Here is a 12,621-nt window from a genome sequence, read left to right as displayed (position 1 = left end):
GGTCGGGTAAGGTCTTTCTTAAGTTTTATACTCGTAATTAGTAAAATTTGCTAACTCTTTATACAGAGTAATAATTTTACTTTCTTATCCATATCAATAATTTTACTTTCTTATCCATATCTTCATTACACAAATTTTCCTTTTTACAAATTCACCAAAGACGTACTTCCTCAATTCCTCCATTTCAATAGAATCTTGCATGGTTTCTACACACGTAAACGACATTATATTCAACATATTGACCCTAATTTTAATATAGTAACCTTATTTTTAACATAGTAATCTCTCTTAAAACGTGTGTGACCTTTATTGTTATTATGAAATTAAAGTACGACACTAAGTTGAATAGTGATTTAATTTTAACATAGTGATCACACTAACTTTTATTTCAAAATAATAACCTTTATTTTAATATAGTGGCCTTTTTTATTAATAAAATAGTCCTATTGTCTCTAATGTTGGTGGTCCACAATAGATTAGTGTGAACCAAGTCCATTTAAGAATTTGTACCATTTCAAATTATTTGACACATTTAACGGTGCAAAGATTCAATCGTGAATATCTTTCAGGGAGGAAGTAGGGGTACACTGTAATACCCCGTATTTTTAACGTATTTTATATTTTATTTATTTATTTATGAAGTATATTTTGGGTCAAACTATTTTAATTATTGGATTATAGATTAATCAAGTATTTATATTTGGGTCAACAAGTATTTAATCCAAATGTAGCCCATCTTTCTTATGAACCCAATCACCCTATTTTTACTTTTGGGCCACCTATTTCAACATTTAAAGTCCATGACTATATGAAGCCCAAACCTACACTAATTACCCTACACTATATATATCTACTAGATCCCCAAAATTTCCCACACAAAAAGGTTAGTCTTATTTTCTTCCTTTTTCTCTCCTCTTTTCATTCTAGCTATTTTGATGATTTTATTTATGGGTTTTGGTTTTAATTATTCAAAATATGTTTGATTAGTATCATAATTATGTTTTGATGATTAAAGATTGTAAATTTTAAATAATAAAGTGTTTTATTTTCAGATTTCATAAAATTATAAGTTAGGGTTTTAAAATTATTAAAGACTTGATTTTTAGGGTTTTTATGAACAATTGATTTAGGGCTTTTATAGTAATGATATTTTGGAAATTTTGGTGATTATAACTACTAATTAGTTTAACTTAATTCCAGATTATTTTGAACACATAAATTCGTGTTTTAATTTATAGATTCCCGTTCGTTAATGTTAATCCCGTTTTAATCCCGATCAGGTTCTAAACTCATCCGATTTTGACAAAAAAAGTAGTGTTTTCCATGTGAAAACAACGTATTAAGAAAGACTCACTACCTTTGGTAGTGAGCACCACCCTTTCGTGGCCAAATTCAGCCTATAAGTATGATTTTCGGGCAGTTTTTGATTTTTAACGAAGTTTTTTTTTAATTTTATCCTTGAGTTTAAAGGGTAAGAGATAATTTAATTTTTCTATAGATAATTTAAGTATGAAGATGTATTTTGATGAGGTTTTGAAGTGGTTTTTGATTAGTTTAAAATGCTGGAATTTTATTTAAAGTAGTATAATTGTGATTTTAATAAAAGGGTGTGATAACCTATTAAAAAGGAGTTTAATTAGGGGTTTTTAAATAATTTTCAGATTATTCTAAATAGTTTGAAGTGAGTTTAAGTTGCTGGAAATTGTGTATACAAGAGTAATTAATTTAGTATTATTGTCCCTTATTGTAGGAGACTTGATTCGGGAATTGTTGTAGTATTTTCGGCCACTTTATGGGCTTAATTGAGGTACGTTCGCGTACTTAGCATATTTTGATGATGTAGAATCATGCTAGGTTTGGTTTCAATCAATTACAAGTAGTATCATGCTAAGGTTTATGTATTGAGTTGTGAATTATTGGTATTGGTGATTGAATTATGAAGCATGAATTTATTTGTGATAATCTATGGATTGAAAATTATATTTTTGGCATGAGTATATGGACTACATATTTATTTATGGCATGATAGAGAGCATGTTTAATTAAACTAATTGTTTAATTATGTTTAGAATATTGAAAAGGAATTTTATTATAGTCCATATAATTTTTATTGATGCATTAAGCATGAGGAAGGAGCTATATAAGTGTCTATGTACACAAGGAATAAATAGTATGTTGGTGCCTTTGTGCACTTAAGGTGTTTTTAACACCGAGGGATAGGATTGTTGGCGCTTTATGCATTTAAGGTGTCTTTGACACTGAGGTAGATTTAAAAAGGGTTCAACATTAAATTATATGTGGTCGCTAAATATTCAAGAATTAAATTGGTATGATTGTTGATTGCATAATTATTGATGATTGAATTGTTATGCTTTGAGAGTCATCACCAAGTCTAATAATATGTAAATAACGTAAAGTGAAAGAGATTACGCACCAAAACTCTTGGAACGTATATACCTTGAGTATGAACATATGGGGGGAGTTATGTGACTTTATATTTGATCATAACTTCTAATGGAGTACAGGACGCTGTATATTCCCTTTTATTATTATGCGCTGGAATTCCGCCACCAATGTGTGGCATAGGTGATGCTGGCACGGTTAGCTCCCGTGTCAGTGGACCTCAATTTATTGAGGTAGGTTTAGTTGGAAACCCGTTCGATGCGTAATCAACGCTAAATGAATTATTTAGTGTCCAGTTAAAGAGTCTTGTTGTTTGTTGTATGTGCTTGTAAACAGGTGCAATGAGGTAAGTATGTGTGGTGCTAGGAGTTGCATGTTAGTGTGTTTAAATATGCTTATGTACTCAGCTTTGCTGATTTTGTGTGTTGTTTGTGTCTGGCTATGTCTTTATCTTGGCCCTACGATGATCCATTTTAATGGAGAGTAGTGGGGACAAGTGGAGATAATCTTTTCAGGCGCTGAAGCATATTCATTACGGGGCATGAGTGAAGAGCGAATCATGCTAGTTTCTATTAGTTGAGATGTGGTTTATTTCTTTCAAATATTATATTATGTTATGCTTATGAGACTAACGCAAAGGTTTTCATAATTTAATTGGTTTTGATAAGGGCCTTCAATGGTTCCAAGTTGTAGGTTGATTTTATTTGACTTCGTTTGACTTTGGTTTTAATCTTTACTTTCGTTTGGTTGACTTTTAAGTTGACTCGTTTTTGAATGGTTTTGAGTTAAGTCTTCCGCTGTGTGTCTTTGATAATTGCCTTAGCCGTTTTCACGGTGGCGGTAATGTCTTAGATATTCCTAAATCGTATTTTAAAAAGAGTAAAGTGTATTTTAAAGGAAAGGAATTTCTAGGGCGTTACATACACTATGTGTACAAAAGCATATTGTACACAAATCTTTTATTGGTGGAAAGGGATCTTTTATTTGTGCGGGCCATACTTATTTTCATTTGAATTTCAAAACATATTTTTTAAATTTTAAAGTTTGAATTTCAAATTAACCTTAACTTAACTTTTCAACTACCTGATTTAATTTGGTATATAATCCCAAAAAAAATTGACTTTGATTTTTTCCCCTCATTTTTTTCCTCTCTCTCCAATCCTCATAATTGATAAACTTGTATTATATCTTTGCATTATCTTGTACTGCCTCCGTCCCTAAATTACATTCCTATTTGGAAATTTACACGGGAATTAAGGAGGGAAGAATAAGACAAATAACAATAATTAGATAATGCAATGGGAAGTACAAAGATAGATTAGTTATTACTCATGACATGTCATCAATCCTTTTCAAAAAAAAAGGACCAATCACATGCTTCTAATTGAAATTTTTTAACCAATCATATATATTCATTGTCATTTGGCACAAGGATTATGAGTGAAATTAGGTAAAGATGAGTGAGAAAGCATTAAATATAAAACAGAAAAAGAGAGTTGATTTACTAAAAAAAAACTTACCAAAAGTAGAGAGGAATGTAATTTTGGAATACCAAAAATAGAAAGGAGGAATGTAATTTAGGGACGGAGGGAGTATCTTTTATTTTGATACAACATATATCTCATTTAGATCTACCCAAGAATTCATTAGGGCATGAATATTAGAGAGGATATCTATCCTCTTGAAGGTGGTTTTTGCTTACATGGACATATCCTCTCTGATGCTAAGAATTATTGAGGATCCTTGAGGGGAGGAGGATGCTCATGAATCCTCTTCTGTTGAAGGAAAGTGCACCTCGTCTATCGCGCCAAGAGGATGACTAGATACAGCGTTTCAAGCCAAAAAACAATGCAAACGGCGACGTTTTGTTAAATTTAAAAAAAAAAAGAAAAAATTAATCTTCTGACAGAATTACAAAGTAGCAAAGACATGCAACGGCAAAATATTCAAACCAACCTTCCATTACTTGACAAGGGGCAGCCACTGATTTGTTATATTTGTTACATGATTTTACTAGTACAAAAATCTTATAACGGTAATTAATAACAAACGGTAACTTATTTTAAAAAACTAATTTCACCAACAGCTTTTTTTTTCTCTACAAAATGAACCTAATTTTGGCCATTTTTATGCACTTCAATTTTTCATATTTTTCCTCTCTTTCCTCTAATTTTAAAATTTTCTTCTATAATGGATCCAAATAATCCTAATTATGGAAGAAATATGAATTTCCCAACTGAATACAATGCAAATACTCCCCCTTTTGATCCAAGTATATTCAATAATCCACAATTTCAAGTGCTTTGCAATGGTTTGGTAGCCACCAAAGACCTATAAACTCGAATTATACATCCCAAATTCCTCACCAATTTCATGGGGGTTCATCTTCACAAAATTTCCCATTATTTCCTATGTCCCAACATTTTACCAAATCCATGGATCAATCTCCAGGAGTAAATGTTAGTAGCACTGCTTCTCCAATAGAAGATGTACGGGAGGCGCAACATCTAGAAGATCTCGATGATGATGTTGTTGACATTACCGGAGAAGACCCCAATGATAAAAAAGCTAGTGCATGGAGTATAGCTGAGGATAAGGCGCTTGTTTCAGGCTACATCAATGCCGGTGGGAATGTTACCATAAATACGAAACGAACTAAAGCCGGTTTATGGGCTGCAATTGGGAAGTTATACGAAGAGGCACGGGTAGAGAACCTTGAAGAGATAAAAGAACGGACCATTAAGTCCATGCAACAACGTTGGGATTTTATTAACAAATGGGTTTCAAAATGGGTTATGGCGTACAGTTATATCCTACGACACCCGAAAAGTGGAAACTCAGCCAGAGACGCTGTCCAACGTGCCCATGAGTATTATGCAAAACTCAATCATGGAAAACACTTTACTTTGATGCATTGTTTTGAAACTATGCAAAATTTTCCTAAATGGGACCCACATATGGTCCAACAGCTTCCTTTGGAGAGCAAGGGAAGTGGGAAACGATCCGAACCAGAATCACCAAGTGTGGGTGCTGGAAAAAAGCGGCCTATGGGATTATTATATGTACGCTAATTATGGAATACTAATTATTATTATTATTATTATTATTATTATTATTATTATTATTAATGTTATTATTATTATTATTAGATCTTATCATTAAAGAAATCAATAACATATAATCAAGTGAACTGCTAAACGTCGATCCCATTTTACATACTAATGCTCCCTTTTTGAATGGAAGGACGATATTGCCCTTTGTGTAAGTTGTAGTGTATAATGGTATAATATCATTCCCGACCCCTCTACTTACTACTAAGTGGTAAAAAAAATCCCAACACTACCACATCCGACCCCGGCGCACCACATCCGACCCCACCACATTCGATTTACCACTAAAAATCAGAGTTTTTTTTTTACAAAAAAAAATTATTAAGCATTAGCGACGGGTATAGGACGATGGATGACGACAACGTTCAGATACTGGAAGCTTTGTCGGAGGATTCTATAAGTCGTACTTTTTTTCAAAAAAATTTGAAATAAAACATCCGCCTAAAAAATTAGGATCCACCAAGGTGGATCCTAAAATTTTGGGCGGATGTTTTGTTTTTTTTTTTTTTTGTTTTTTTTTTATTAAAAAAATATTATTATTATTGTAATCTATGTTTATTAGTAATCTTTGTATATTATTAATCTTTGTATATTATTATTGTAATCTTTGTATATTATTAGAATCTTTGTATATTATTATTGTAATCTTTGTATATTAGTAATCTTTGCATATTATTATTGTAATCTTTGTATATTAGTATGAGAGTTGTGAATGCCGTGGAGTGAGTCGTGGGTATTTATTTGATAGGGGTAAAAATGGAAAATCCTAAAAAAAATGCGAGCGATGCCTAGTAAAAGGGGAGCGACGTTTAACAACACCCATCAATAATAATATGGTGGGGCCATATTTATAGTATAAAATATATCAAGAGGCTACCCTTTGATGTGGGGAAAATAAATGGAAGAGGATGGAAGAGAGGAAAGAGATAATGGAAAATGAGGTGGATGAAAGAGAGTATGAGGTGTCAAAATAGGGTTAGGAGAGAGAATAAAAGAGAGGATAAAACCATCCTCTCCAATATTCATGCTCTTGAGGAATAGGTTCAGTAGAAAGTAAAGTCAATTTTTACATACAATGCATATGTTACTGTAGAGCTCGTAGAGATGTACTACTGTTGTTGAACATTGGAGATGACTAGATTGCATGATTGATAAACCTTTTTACATATGTAGACAACAAATTCTCAATCGGCAGAACATGTAAGAACATTTAAGAAATCTGGTTCAATAACGAATCAAGCAATAACGAATGATAGAACATGTAAAATTTTTGTATAATTTGTAGTTGGAGATTGGTTTAATGTTGGTGCCAGAATTGTAATTAGACACAAAAAAATTTGCCGGAATTGTAACGGACATCAAAGTTTCGCCGGAATTATAATTGGACACCAAAATTTTGCTAGAATTCTAATAGACACTAAACCATTTTAATAAATAAATTTCTTTTTACCTAATCAATGTGCTGATACCCCTTAGTCCAATGGTCTAGTATACAAGTTATGTGTGTAATGTGTATAGTTTACCTAAGCTCGAACCTTGCGATAGGACGTAAATTTATTTATTTTTAACTTGGTTTGATAACTTTTCAATTTTACGAAATCATATTGTTTTTTAAAATATCAAAATAACAAAGTCATACTTTTTTTATTAAGGGAACAAAGTTATACTTTTAGATGTGTAACTCTTTTATAGTTAATAAATAAAGTAACTATAAATAATCTTTAATAACTATTTTTTATTAGTTTAGTTCTATACAATGCTATTAAATAAGTATTTTAATTTTATAAAAAAAAAAAAGTATTTTCTTAAGTAATTTTTTTTTTAAATTTAAGAAATTAAAAAAGAGAACCACATTATTTAATACCACCAGATTTAATATTAAATAATAATGTTAAATCTAATAATTGTGCTGAACTCCCTTAGTCCAATGGTCTAGCAATTATTGAAATTGTGTATTTAAGAAATTGAAAATGATCACTTGATTTATAGAATCATTCTTGGTTTTATAAAATCAATTATAGCAAAAAATAAAAAATAAAAAAAAATTTAGAGGAGTGGCTAATTCTTTTATCTTTTTTTTTATAATTTGTAATATCTACTTATTTTATTTGAACTTTTTTTATCTTATATATTTCGTAAAAAATATTATTATTTTAATTTTATTGTATTTTAAAACCTTATTTTTTTAAAAAAATTAATAAAAAGTATAATAATAATGAATATTGTGAACATGTGGCCCAACTTCAAATAAACCATCTTCATAAAACAACCCATTTTACTCATTTTCCTACTTTTAAATTTACTACATAACAATAATGTCAATAAGAAAATCTTACAAATTTGATCTCACTGCAAATGTATAACACTTACAATATCGTATTACAGACTTAAAGTAGGGTTAAAATTACGAACTAAGGCCCTGATGATTAGTTCACCTTATATATTTTGCTTATCTGAACTTATCTGATCTAGTCTGATCTGATATGATCTTATCTGATCTAGTCTAATCTAATTTGATCTTATTGTTTGATATTGCCAAACTTTGACCTTAAGTGTACGATAATCTTATTGTCTGATAAGACCAAACTTATTTTTTCTAGAATAGGGAAAATAAGTTGAACTAAACAAGGTCTAAGACTCATTTTTTTTAGACAAAAGAGATAGACAAATGTTAACATGTTGTCAAATTCAAAACTAACATAGTGCCTATTCACATTTACTAAACCGAGCTGAACTAAAATGAACTCAACTGAACTGATTGGAGCTGCACTGAACCGAACTGATTAGAGCTGAAATGAACCGAACGGAACTGGAATGAGCTGAAATGAATATTTTGTGAGAGAAGGAAATTAGGAGTTGAACTGAATTGTACTGATTGGAGCTGAACTGATCAGCTGCACTGAACTTAAATTAAGCTCAAGAGAACAGGCACTAACTGTAGTAATGATTTTTGTTTTTTAAATAAAAGCTAAGTTCTATTTCAAAATTTACTGCAAACACATATAATGTAAAATAATTACAATTTGACCCATATACTAATATATAACACTTACTATTTCATATTACAATATGAAATAGTAAGTGTTAATATGAAATAGTAAGTGTTATATATTGGTATAGGTTTAATAAAAGCTAAGTTCTAAGAGACTTAGGGCATGTTCTGATTTACAGAACTGAGCTGAGCTGAACTGAACTGAGTTGAACTGAACTGAAATTAAGCTAAAGAGAGAGACCCTTAGACTCAATTTTTTTATAAGATATGGAAACAGACAAATATTATCATTTAGTCAAATTCGATAATATGTAGAAGAAATCATTATAGAATTTATAAACGAAAGTGATACACTTAGAAACTTTTCCATTTAGAAAGTGATACATCTAAAAAAACAAGAATTCTATGTAGATTTTTGTCAATACATATAATTAAATTATATAACCACAACAAAGTTCAAACCCCTAAAAAACTAAACACAAGAAAGTGATACATCTAAATAAACAAGAATTCTATTATATTTTACGGTATCATATAGTATTTTAACGGTATAATGAAATTTATATGACATCCGCACACATGATGTCATACATGAAAGTGTATATATGTATATATGTATATATATATGTGTGTGTGTATATATATGTGTGTGTATGTATATATGTATATATGTGTGTGTGTGTGTGTGTGTGTATATATATGTATATATATGTGTGTGTGTATGTATATGTGTGTGTGTGTGTGTGTACATGTATATATCATATATGTATATACACACACATACATACATAATATATATATGTATGTATGTATATTTATATATTTCATTCAAAAAACGTGTTAATACCCACTACATGGTAATACCCACTACATGGTTGGTTTATAGAATTATTGTTTGCTAAGTGACCCTAAGTATAGAATTTGATTAGGTTTAAAACTACACGTTGTCGCCAGAAATACACGCTGTCGCGAGGCGACAGTCTGTCTTGCACGCGCTTTTCCACGCGGAATCCGATCTTTAACCAAATTGATCTATGGAATCCGTACAGAAGATAAAACGTATCTTTTAAAAATAATAATAAAATAATAAAAATAATAATATTTTGTTCCAAATAAAAATCCATCTTAAAAATAATTATTAAATCTAATAATATTAGAATTAAAAAGAACCCTCTAGAAACTTCTAGAAAGTTATAATTAATCCTAATAATTTTAGGAATAATAATTAACATTGGGCCCTCCTCTAGATCATTGGGCCGTATGTAAATAATTAATCGGGCCCAGTTTAGTATTTTGGCCATAACTTCCTCAATATTCATCGGAATTGGGCTTATAATATATCGTTGGAAAGGTCTTTTTGAGCCCCATCCAACTACACTATTATTAGACCCTTATTATGGACCAAAACTAAACTGGATTGGCTATTTTTAATAAATAGAGTTGTTTTCAAAAATAGAAAGGAGAGACTTTTAAAAAAAACTAAACCGCAGCACTTGACTTTTCCACACTTTCACCTCATTCGATTATAGTTCAACGTGAAAGGAATTCATCACTGGGTTTGGTTTTGGGGAGACACAAATGGGTGTCTATACACATGTTATTAGTCATTCATGACTCGGGTCATTAGAAGTAGAGGAATCATCGATCGTATGGGGATCCATCATTACATTTGATTTGTTTATACTATAACACACCCTCTTTGTTCAAAATAAATGCTTCATTTTGACTCGCACACTTGTCAACGTTGAAGTTTGACCAATATCATCTATAATCATCAATAAACGTGTATTATAAAAAGCTTAAATTTGGAAATTATACAATTTGCACTAAGAATATTCTAAAAAATACCTAAATGACTACTTAATCTTTAATCTTATGCTTAAAAATATATATATATAAATATATATATATATATTACCTCCGGTCTAATTTACTCCCAACAAAGGAATATTTTATGTCTCACAAATAACACCCCTTTGTTGCGAGTAAATTGGACCGGATGTAGTATATATTTGAACAATGCAAAAGCCAAAATGAGACATTTGTTTTGAGGGAAAGATAGTGACTTTAAAAAACTAATAAAATATAACAAAGAATCAATAAAAGTAAGTCTTAATCTTTAACAAATTAAAAAAGTTTAAGTTTAGCAAAACAGCATAAATTCAAAATAAAAAAATCATTTATTTAAACAAAAATAAGATAAAGAGAACATATTTTAAATTCATTGATAATTTTTTGTAATAACAAAATAAATAAACAAAAGGTAAAGTCATATGAGTGTATGCCATTTCTCTTTAACTCTTTGGTCTTATGCTTCTATTCGTACTTGGGTAGGTGTAGTCCCCTCCTGTACTACAATCCCAGTTTTTTTCCGGTCTCTCAAGACTTCTTCTCCTCGTTCACTCCCTAAGATTGCCATCATTTTTTGAAGTACCTGAAAATGTTGAAATGCTACAACTAGGGATGTTCACCGGTCCAAGACCGGACAGGATCGAAGACCAAAAATTAGAACTTTAAGAACCGAAGACTGGACCAGATCGCTTTGGATCGATTTAAGATTTTTTATAAAAAAGAATTCTAAATTTTTAATAATTTTAAGGAAAACTCGAAAAAAGTAGAGAAAAAACTATATTTTAACGATTTTTTTTTATATGTTTAGTATAAAAAAGCTCATAAAATTAAAGTTTTCTAAACTTATTAAGGATAATATTATAACCATTATTTAAGGTTTCATGTATATTTTTAATAAAAAAATCGGTTTGGTCCAAAACCGGTTTTATAGTGTTTTGGACCGGACCAATATTCGATTCGGTCCGGTCCGGGGTCGGTCGGCCCATTTTAATGATCCGAACTGATTCATGAACACCCCTAGCTACAACCAATACTAATAGTATCTATATTCGTGTCTTTTCTCTTTTTTAGGAATGACAGGTTCGTTCTATCTTGGATGATATCCACCTTTCTAGCAATAAGTCTATTCCTACTAACGTCCAATCCTCCCAGTGTTATTATATCTTGGTCCCCTCCTCCTGTGGGCTATTGTATACTCAATCTTGATGGTTCCGTCCTTCATAATTTAGTATCCGCTGGTGTTGTTATTAGGTTTCATTTAGGGAATCATATTGCTAGCCGTACTTATACTTTAGGTTCTTACCCTGCCTTTTCTTGTTGATACCATCGCCCTTCGTAATGGTCTCCTCCTAGCTAGGGAGCATAATACCACCCATATTTTTATTGAAGGCGAATCTTATGTTATTAATATTTTGCATGGTCACTATAACTACTCGTGGAAGATCCACATGCTGATGGATGATGTCAAGAGAACTTTGGATTCTTTCTCGGCCTTCAAATCCTAGCATATCTACCATGCAGGAAAATGATATGTTACCTTTCTCACATATTCCACTTTGACGCCCCAAATTTTCTTATTTTTTTTTTTTACTTTTTGATAGATTAGGACGTAGTTTTGCAAGAAGACATCATAATCAATCAATCAATAATCAATCAATAACTTAATACTAAAATATACACCAGGAGTAACACGTGTCACTGTTTTTTCCCTCCAAAATTTCCTTTCCCTTTTTAAACTATTTTTTTTCAAAAAAATTTATTTATTTATTTATTTTTGGTAAAGATTTAAAACTACGTAGTATAATAATATCATTCTAGAAAAAAACCCTAAAATTTTCTCTGTTCTCTCTCTTCAAACCTAGCCACCATATTAAAACTTACGGGCTGCCATCGATTTTTATCGATGGTAAGCCCCAAATTCTTCTTTAATTTAATGTTTTTGGCCAATAAAGATCACCATCAGTATGGTGACTATAGTCAGTCCCTCCATGTAGGGTTTTGTCAGTCTCTCAATGTAGAGTTTTGTTAGTCCCTCCATGTAGGGTTTAGTATTGTTTGGTTGTTTGGTTTAAGTGTGCAGGGATACAAATTTAGAAGATTCGTTCTAAATTTGTGGAATTGTGCGTCTGTTGGTATAGAGGTGCAGATTTAGAAGATCCATCTCACAAATTTGCAGATTTTGATGATCAATCAAGTTATATCTCTTTTGCGACTATACATCAATGGAGCTCCGTCAAGAACGATGCAAAGACATCTAAAATTATC

This window comes from Chenopodium album, chromosome 26 (assembly GCF_948465745.1).
Source record: "Chenopodium album chromosome 26, dcCheAlbu1.1, whole genome shotgun sequence".
NCBI lineage: Eukaryota > Viridiplantae > Streptophyta > Magnoliopsida > Caryophyllales > Amaranthaceae > Chenopodium > Chenopodium album.
This window is presented reverse-complemented; position numbering follows the sequence as displayed.